Below are 10,604 nucleotides of genomic sequence, written 5' to 3'. Positions count from 1 at the left end.
GGGGCCGTGAGTGCGGAGGGCGGGCGGGAGGCGGTGCCGGGGGGGGCCCGCGGAGCCCCCTGCGCCGCTGCCCCGCAGAGGACCGTCCCGGACGAAATTTGCTACTCAGTATTTTTTTAATGTTTGGCTTTATAAGTGCATACATATGTTAAGGAGAAAAGAAAGAAAAAGAAGAAGGAAAGGAAGAAAAATCGTAAGGATACTTTTTTTTTTTCTCTCTCTCTCTCTAAGGTAACTTAATGTCGCACCTTATTGTGATGGGTTTGTAGTGTCCCTGGGTCCCGCCGCGATGCTCGCACCGCGCCGGGCGGGCTCCCGTTGGGGCGGAGGGGCGGCGGAGCCCCGCACCTGTGCCAGCACTTTATGGGCGGCCGCAGTGCCTTGGGCACCCCGGGGCGCCGCCGGCTTCGGGCGTGCGGGGAAGGAAGGCAGAGCCGTTATGTAACCCCGCGTTCGGTTGTTCTGTTTTCGGCTGAGGTATACGGCTGTGGCAAGTGCGTCTGTGCTCACCCCTCTTTATTTAATTCAGTATGTCCCCCAGAGATTTCCCCCCCGAACCGTGCTGTATAAAACGAATGTTTCTGCACTGAACTACGGAAAGAAAACCCCTCTTTCCCTCCCTCCCCTCCCTAAGAAAGCGGAGAGCAGCTCGTCAGCCCGAGCTCGTTTGAACGTAAATTGTGACTGACACAAACCGGAGGAAAGCCCCCCGCTTTGCGATCGGACGCCGAGACCTCGGGGGCAACTTTCCCGGCCGGGTTCTCCCCTCGTCCCGCTCCCGAGCACCGCGATTTCCCTTTCTGGAGCCAAACCAGACGCCAGATAATCACACAGATAAAGCTTTTATAATAAGGCTTAAACCAAGACCTTGCCTGGATATTTTTAGTTTGTTGCCAAGGTAGCACTGTGAGAAATCTCACTTGAATGTTATGTAAGAGGTGAGACACAACAGTCTGACTCGGCGCGAGCGCGTGCCCGGCTCGGCCCGTCGGTTCGGTGCATTGCTGCTGCTGTTGCTGCTGTTCGCCTCAAACGCTGTGTTTAAACAACGTTCCAGACCTTACCGGCCTACCGACTGGCTGTATGTACATAGTTGTTAATACATCCAATTAATGATGTCTGACATGCTATTTTTGTAGGGAGAAAATACGTGTTAATGATATTTTGAGTTAAATATCTTTTGGGAGGATTTGCTGAAAAAGTTGCACTTTTGTTACGATGCTTACGCTTGATACAAGCTTACGCTGTCTTAAATTATTAAAAAAAAAATAAATCCTGTCTGCAAGAAACCAGCTGGTTTAGAACAGATTAGTATGTGATATATTAGAGACCAATCTTTATATTCCGTATTTTCCAGCACTCCATGAATTCTATTATCTAAATATTTCCACACTATTTTGTGATTTAAAAAGTTCTTACTAAGGAATAAAAACTTTAATACGCAAAATGGGGTTGTCTACTAATTAAAAATCTGACGATAACACGTAATGATAATAGGAGCACAGAGCGTCAAAAGGCGTTGCAGCTGACGGTGGTCGCCGGATGCCTTGCTCACGTTTTTAAGCTGGGCTTCGGGGTGCTTGGTTTCCTTTCAGTCACTTCAGCCAACTCCAGCGTAAGAGGTGCGTGTTTTGCAAAGCGATGCGAAAAGCACGCACGTGGAGCACGTGTGCTTCTTCCTGATGCTGACCTTTTCCCTCTTCTTCCTGCAAAATACTAATGTTGTCTTTTAAAGTGAATCCTTTATGTTTCTGCTGCTGTGTGTATGCTGTCTTTGTTCACCGAGAGCAAACTTTACGATCTGCGTGACGGTCAATGCCCTGAGTACCTGAACTCCAGAGGAGTGATGTACGTCCCAGCTTGGAAATCATCTAGGGAAGCTGAACCTTTGGGGCCGGGGGAGAGCAGGAGGGGGAGCAGAGCAGTGGGAGCAGGCAGGTAATGCGCAGCGTGGAAATACAGTACCCTAAGGACTTCCACAGGTTTAATATCTGAGCTGCTGATCACCTTTTCTTCCAGAAACTCTTCTTGTTCCAGGGAAATAAAATTAAGAAAGCCCTCCAACAGTAGCCTACGTTTACGTAAGAGAGAAATAGAGAGTGCTTCTTGCTCCCTCTTCTGGTTCCTCAGCACCAGTGCCCCGTACTCGGCTGCACCGACAGAATGAAGTTGGAGCACAGATATCACAGCAAACTCTGGGACTCGTGCTGACTCCAGTGGTCCTTTGGGATACCAGAGGATGTATAAATGGGGTGAAAAATAAGTTATTTTCTTAAACTGCTCAAACACGATGTTTAAGAAGTAGATGTGTGTCTCTTTGTTTGGAAACTATAGTGACATTAATTTCCACTAGAAAAAGATACCATAGAAAGATACCAATCTCTGTAGATGTGATTTTCTCCATCCAGCCCAAAGGCTGCTGCTTCACATCCCCATACCTGCCAAGATCAGTTACTGGTGGGCCGAAAGCAAAATGTACTGAAGGCAGTGTTAAAAACTGCCACTGGCCGTGGATGCTGTTGTTCTGTGCATGGGCCTGTCACAGGGATGAAAGGGAACTGGTTGCAGCCCTTCCGCTCTGCAGCTCACCAGCCACTTTGCTTTGACCTGCGTACCTGAACAGCTACACTGGGCTGACCACTCTTGTGTACCCTTGCTTCAGGGAGGGAACGGGCCTTACTGTACGTGAAGCCCTCCTGCCACGTTATTGCATGCACAGAAACGGTGGAGCCATGAGCGCTTCTGAGAAAAGCCCATCCCTACCCCTCTGCACAACTTGGGTGGTGTGAAACCCAAGTGAGGACCAGGCTCTATGTCTTCGTCACATTTCCAGCTTTTGGGAATACGGATCAGCTTAGATTTCATTGGGCTATAAACCAGGATCTTTACTGGGTTTTACCAATTTCAGAGTTTACCATGTACAATAACGGGATGGCTTATTTTTATTAGCCCTTGAATCAAGCGTGCCAAATGACTTCATGCCAAGTTACAGTGTCAGTGGAGTCTATTAATTTATTACATAACACATAAAAGCAAAATATGTGTGTTCACATAATACCAATGCCTAACAAAAGCAAACAGGTTTAAAAGAGGCTTGTAATTGGGGCTGATAATCTGCTGCTGCTGGAAGCAAAAGGCAAATGCCAGGAGGGACCCGAAGAGTCAGCTCTTCAGGTTTTTATTAAATTCCAGGCTTCCTCAGGTCCCTTTGGAGCCTAAGCCAAACTGTGTGTTTTACATTTCCTCAAAGTTAAATAGATATATATAAACAACAGACAACAGGCTGGAAGGCTAAAATATATATCCACTTATGTGCAAATATCAGCGCTTGTTATTTCTACCTACTTTCTGTAACTCTATATTACATGGTGCAACACTTACCTGTGCTTCCTAGGTGCTAGGAGTGCAGGACTGGGCGCTGCATGTATGGCATATGCTGGGATATATACAATATTTCTCATAAACCACGAGATACAACCTAAGGAGGTAAATGTATTTTCTTAAGCAATAAAGTTTGAGAACAGGTCTTACTTATCCAGCATATTATGATGGCACGGAAGGTTCCGCTATGGTGTGCTAAATAAACACAGATGAGACTGTTCAGCCTGTGGAAGGTAATATCATATAACTCCCACTTAAGGCAATGAAAATTTTACGTTTGGAAAGATCACACTTATAGAACAAATTGACTATTGACTCTGTTTAAGAAAGGCCTGACCTACCAATTAAGTCAGTGTGAGTCTGTTTCTCAAGGGTAATTGGTTTTGAAGTAGGTACTAAGTCTATGTTTTGGGGCTTTTTTTGTTTGCTGGCTTGGTTTAATTTTTACTTCTAGTTGGGGCAGACTGACTGTGTTCAATACTCAGCAAGCCTGGGGCCTGCGTGCACTGCAGTGTTTCAGCACCGGCAAATTTATAGTCTGTGGGTCCCACAATGTGTTTCCTTTCCTCTTCGAACATCAGCTCCTGAAATCACGTGATCTTTGCCTTCACTTGAGAAGTTTCCTGCCTGTTAGCTGCAGAAATGTACTTAAAACATGACCTTAAAGAAAACAAGAAACAGAAATGCCAAATTTCCTCTCCGTAAAATAACACTTGGAATGTTTAGAGCCAGCTTCACTCAAAAAAGCCTGACTCTCTCTTCACTGTTGCTAGCTATGCTGCAGTCTCTGCAGCTCGCTGCAGGGCAGCTCAGAGAAACCAGTGGCTCACCTGCTGCTAGCAGCAGCTGTGTAAGTCCCAGACACACTTGGGCCAGAGCGAGCTGTCGCTGCTGCTTGTGTCTCCCTCCCTTATGCAGTCACAGGTCTTCAGGGTTGCCCACCTTCCTTGAACACAAACCTCTCCGCTGCCCCCATCACTCAGGCCCAGGTCAAGCAGCATGGCCCTCTCTGCCTCCCTGAACATATGGATCCCTGGCAGCACCACCCCCACTGCTGCTGCCCGCTCCTGGGGCACCAGTGTGCCTTCTCATGCCTGGCAGCGCCTGGAGGAGGCAGGTCGTGCCTGGCATGGGCAGCAGGCCGAGGACTTGTGCTTTCCAGGAAGCTGGGACCGTGGTTTCAGGCAGTTCTGTAAGGCCCAGGGGCTGAGGACAGCTTTCTCCAGCATCTGTAGAGGCCTTTTGTTGTTGTTTTCTTTCCTATTATGTATTTCCAAAGCTCATTTTCCCTGTCCCTGTTGATCCTGGTGCAGGCTACCAGCAGGTGCACTGATTTTCACCAGTCTTTGCAGATCTTTTACCTCAGCCTCTTCTGGGGTCAAATAAGGAATGAGGATTTGTTCCTCAGTGGAAAAACATCCATATTCCCTTCCCTACCCAGTTTATCACACTGAGGTGCTCAGTCTACCAGAAAGGACAAAACACAAACTGGTATAAAACTTGGCTGAGTGCTCCGCGAGCTGGGTCTCTCCATCCTCAGGTACCAGCAGATCCCCAAGTACAGACATCTGCCAGGTGTTGCTGTCTGTGTGACTGCAGCCCAGGGAAGCACCTTCAAGCTGCACCCCTGCTTGTCCCCGTCGGTGCTGAGGTGAGCCTGATCGCTGTGATACGACTCCACCCAGACCAAACCCAAAGAACCAGTTACAAAAACAGAAATGCTTGTGGTCACGGCACTCTCACAACTGAGCAATTTCTGAAGAACAGCCTCAGGAAAAGCGCTGTGTAAATGCGGCACCCTCTTACTCAGCAGAATAGGGCTCCCCGAGTGCGTTCGGAGCCTCACCTGCACTATGGAGCCCACTGGGCTGACGGATGCTGAAGTGGACTCGATGCTCCCTGCACTTTACCAACACAGTTGCCAAGGCTTCAGCCCCAGAGTGAGGTGGCAGCAGGCCGCACAAAGCTTTGCTTACACATAGCACTGCTTGCAAAACATCTCTACACAGGAGCAGCTGTCCATCTGCGCAGCCCTTGGCACGGCACTGAGGTAAATACTGGGCTGCAGCCCTCTGAGCTGGCTCCAGGACTGCTGTCCCAGGGCAGTGACCCTTCCGGTGACCCCAGTCCGTGTTCCCTGGCCAAGACGGCTGCAGGCCTGGATCCCGGCTTCCAGCTGCAAGGCCAGTGGCTCTCTGGGGCTATGTATGAGCATCTCCACCACAAACAAATGGACCACGAGGCACTGAGTGCAGGCTCTGTAACAACTAGGCAGCCCAAGATGCACAAAAAGCTTTTGTTGGCAGCGAGACCTCCTAACGCGCGCGCACGACCAGCAGCCAGAGACACAGAGCGCCTCTTTATTTTTCATTTACGCGCCAGTCAAACTCTTCCATTCTGCAAGGGACTGCAAAGCTGAAAAGCCAGCCCTCCTTGGGACGGAGGACCCTTCGCGCTGCGCTCGGGAGGACACATCCCGTCGGCGCCCTGTCATGGCGCAGAGCCCCCTCAGCCCGCGGCCGCGCACCGGCCCCCTCCGCCCCGCGTCTCTCCACAGCGCGAGGCGCCAACGGCCGTCACGCGCGCGCCCACCTGACCGCCGCGCACGCTGCCCGGCACGTGCTGCGCCGCCGCAGGGAGGGGGGAGGCGCGGCGAGGGGGCGGGGCCGCGGCGGTGCCGTGGCAACGGGAGGCGCGGGGAAGCCTGGCGCGGTTGGCGCGGGCCGCGCGTTCCCTCAGGCGGCGGTGTTGATGGGACGCGTTAGGCCTGGCCTCTCAGCCTGAGCGTTGCTCGGGGCTCGGTCCCGGAGCCTCGCGCAGGGGGAGATGCGCAAACCTGTGCTTTCTCAGCGGCTGAAATAGATTTGCTCCTTTGCTTCAAGACTGACTGTGGTGGCGGGGGAAGCTGCGGTTGGAAGACTGAGGAGATAACGCGGTCATCTGAGAGGAGGAACCTGGATTCCAGCCCTGCTTTGCAGCGTACTTATGCATTTTACGTTACAAACTCACTGGAAACAAACAAAAAAGGGCATGCACAGGAGCCAGGGCTGCAGCTGGCACTCTGGTTTCCTCTTACCCCATGTTAAGGCCCTAATCTCAAACTACTGCACAGTAAGTGATTGCTTAATGATCCTGTGCGTCTGTGACGAGATCCACAAGGGAGACGGAGCGTGCATCTCTGAGTGCAGCTCTTAGCCAGAGCCCTCCCGCAGCAGTGGGAGACTCAGGGCTGAGCCTCCCTGGGAGACAGCATTTGATCCAAATCACCTATGGAGACAGATGTTTTACTTAGCAAACTTTTATCTCAGTAAAAGGCTGCTCCTCTTCCTCTTCCAGATGCAGCTTTCTGAGTGAAGAGTGGTGCCCTCTGTTGTTCTAGAGGGAAGCTGCTGTGATTGAGGGGACAGAGCGTGAATGTTTGGTTTTTTTTTTCCAGCACGACAAAATCTTACAGATGCTCTGGCTTTGACGTACACACAGCTTGCTGGGTCTGACAGCTAAATGTACTGTGCTCAGGACTTCGCTTTCCAGAGTGAAGTCGAGGAAGTAGGCATCCGCAGGGGGTATGTGCCAAGAGGATGAGTAGGGAAAGCCTGTTTAACATCAGGCTATCTCAAAAGTAGAAAATACACGTAGAATAGGCAAGAACTGCTTCTTAGAAGTGCCACCAAGGTAAATGAAGAGAGTAGGAATGTGTGTGGGCAGGAGTCAGAGCTAAAGCAGCCTTCAGCATCTCCTTACACCTGAGAGAGAAGGAGTTACCGTGGTTTAACAGGATGCTGTCATCAGGCACTGTTTGTGGGGACTCCTAGTCCGTCCATAAAGAAGAACACCTGTGTGAACTTGGGAGTGCAGTTTGTTCTATGGAACAGGGAAATAAGAAAGTGAAGATCCATCCATCTGCCTGCAAAACATGAAGCAGCTATACAAAATGCCTAACAGCTGTCACGGCGGCAAGTTCCTGTGCTGTAAATTACAGGGTAAGTACAGTTATTTCAAATGACCTTTGAGAGTAATCTGTATGCCATGCCCCAGGAGCCATCTCTGGAATGTGTGCTGCCATCACTGTCCTGACAGGCCTAGAAGGCATTTCCAAGTGTCCAGCTGTTTCCTGCAATTGCTGAGTCTGCTGTCTGCTATCACTGTTTTAAAAGTACGCTGTAATGTCATGGGTTTGCTTGGGTTTAGTAGGGCCGTACATTCAAAGGGGCAGAGGGCAAGTGAGTTGTCTGTCAAACTCAGTGACAAGGTACTGTGTGTCTCTTATTTTTGTTTCTCAGGTCATCTGTATCTTTTCCAGGAAAAAAGCTGCCTGGTCAGAAACAGCATGCTTGTAGTTTACGGTACCCTAGTCCTTTCCCTAGTGGGTGCAGTCACATCATTTACATCTGTACAAGCCTGTAAAGAGGGGTTCTCTTCCATTTCCACATAAGTTGCTTGTGAGTTCACACAACATGACAGTGCCATCGATAGAATGCTTCTTTGAAGGCACCTCTGCACTGTGAGATGAGCTTCTGGCTGTGCCAGAAGGAGGTAGGTGAAACTGCAGTTCAGTTCATAGGCTTATGCCTATGGGTAGGTGGTTCAGTTTCATAGGCTCAGTTCATAGGCTCATAGGTTCAGTTTCATAGGCCTAGTACTGCAAGGAGCCAAACTCCTCCTGCATTTCTGAAACCAGTGTGCTAATATCAATGGTGGATGGAAACGTTCATTTTGCAGGATAAAGCTTCAAGTTTAAAACAAACTAATTAGATCTTATAGGTAAAATCATCGTGGCTTTATTGATTGAACTGGCCCAACGCTTGCAAACGGTGATATTAAAAGTCACTTCTTTTGAAGTGCTTCCATTGCTTAATTTGGAAAGCAGATAAATCTTGTGCTATCAGGACAAGACTGAAGGGTTTGGGGCAACTTCCTCTCTGTGTAGGATATTTTGGTAACTCCAGACCACAATACTGCTTACTATTGAGCTGCCTCTGCTCATTCACCTCTTGCTTGAAGGCTAGAGACTGGATTCTGAGCCAGATGGCCCTCCAGCCTGAGTGAACCGTTGTTGGACAACTCTGCATTTTCTGTGAGATCAGGATGGACTTTTTAGTAAAGGATTCATATTCAGATGTAGGTACATAGAGATGATGAGCATTCTGTGGAAGCATTTCACTTCTCTGGGTCTTAGTTTTCCAACTTGACAAAAGCAATACTAGTACTGACTGCCCTGACTAAATGCAGATACGTGTGCATTCATATGCAACAGATTTTCTTTCTTGAGAATTTTAGGTTATGTTCCAACAATGTCAAATGAGAAATTTCACCAGGTACTCACGCTTCTCAGGCTGCTGGGCCTGATTTTGCATTTGCTCACAATACCAAAAGTAAGTGGTTGTCCTGTCTTGTTGCATACCTAGGATGGGCTAAGTCCATTTTTCCTACCAAAGCAGGTGCCAGAAGCACCCAGAAGCAGGTGCTTCCAGCTGAACAGTTCCCCAGGTAACGGTGGACAAAGGTAGCACTAAGAACTTCCTTGAGCAGGAAGTGAGATAAGATGCCATGGGGCTGATTATTCATTGCTTTGTCAAATGCCTGTGGCTGCACTAATTATTATGCAAATGGTAATGCCTTAAAATGATATTTAACCTCAGAACTGAGCAGAAGCATTACATTCTTTGTGCTCGGCCTCACTGAAGGGTGCTCCTTCTGTACAAGTCTCCAGAGTTAGACAACAAGTGCAGAAAGGCAACCTTCTTCTACAGTTTAACTCTTGTGCACTTTCTCTCTTCAGCCCCTATAATACCAACGGGTTTCTACAGACAACCGTGAACTGGCAACCTTTCACAGCGGATTACTAGGTGCTTGTGTGTTGTTAGAACATCAGCAGACCCGTGGAAATACTGGGACATTTAGGACCACTGAGCACATTCATCCTGCTCAGTCCATCATTTGTATTGATTAGCTACAACACGCTCCCACGTAGCACTTGGGAAAGGACTTAGGCTGCCTCTTATAATAGCATCACTTTGAAAGAAGAAGTGGCTGAACTAAAGTTGAAATAAGAGGGTTATTCCTTTACTTACCTTTCCTTTTTATCCCCTTAGAGAAAAATCAGTTTAAAGCTAAACAAGAATTCACCTTCAGAAACCTCTATCTTCCCCCATCAGGTCTGCATGTTGCTCTCACTACAGTAAGAGTAACTCAGAGTGACTTCTTGTCATCCTCCTGGTGCCATGAGAAAAATGTACTTTATTGCAACAGTATCTAGATGGCACAGCCAAGACGAGGACCACAGTGGGCTAAGTACTATTTGCCAAACAAATAGGAAATGAGGCATGGTTCCCCACAGGGCTTGCAGTATATATAGACAAAGTCAAAGGGGATGAAGCAGCATTATCTCAAGCTTACAGCTGGGGGACTCCAATCCAGAGGGATTATATTAGCTCGCCCAGGGTCACACGCAGGAAATCTGTGGCAGAGCTATAAAACAAAACAAGAACTTCTCAGTCCCAGGGAAATACACCAGGCACAGTGGAATGTTTCAACTCACATCAGTAGATGTTTTAGAAAGCTAGCAGGCCTGAGCGCTCCTTATAGGCTGTGGGAACTGCATCACTTGTGCATCAGCTACGCTCGCTGCTACAAGGACACAGCTCTTTGTACGCATTATTGTGCCCTTTCTGAAATAACACGCATAAAGATGGAATGTTGTGTATTTCACATGATTCTCTCTTGTATTCTGTATGCCTAGACAATCTGCTTTCCAACTAGCTGCGTGACTGCTGCTCCAAGCAAGTCAGCATGTACTGCTGCCCTCTCGTGTAGACTTCGCTGTAACTGCAGTGATTTGATAGAGTCAAAGGGGCAAGATTACCCAGTGCCCTGCAAACAGTGAAACCTTACACACCAACACTCAGCTAAAGGACTTCGGTCCCTTTCTCATTTAGCTGTGTCTCTCCCATCCACGCTCATTTTGATCATGAGACAAGCTACATACAATGGAGAATCCAGGTCATAGTCGTGGTAACCACGATGCAGATCTTTTAGGTCAAGGTAACAATTAAGACGTTACAGCAGCAGTGGTGTAGTTAAATGGTGGCTGGGGCTCTTGGGTTTTTCATCACCTTCCCAGAAAGGCAGTTCTACGTCACTGATCAAAGTTCACCTCAGGCTAATTCTGACTGTGAAAGTCAAATAATCTTTTCTTGCACACAACATTTAATCAAAAGCAGCTT

Source organism: Numida meleagris, chromosome 1, assembly GCF_002078875.1.
Source record: "Numida meleagris isolate 19003 breed g44 Domestic line chromosome 1, NumMel1.0, whole genome shotgun sequence".
NCBI lineage: Eukaryota > Metazoa > Chordata > Aves > Galliformes > Numididae > Numida > Numida meleagris.
This window is presented reverse-complemented; position numbering follows the sequence as displayed.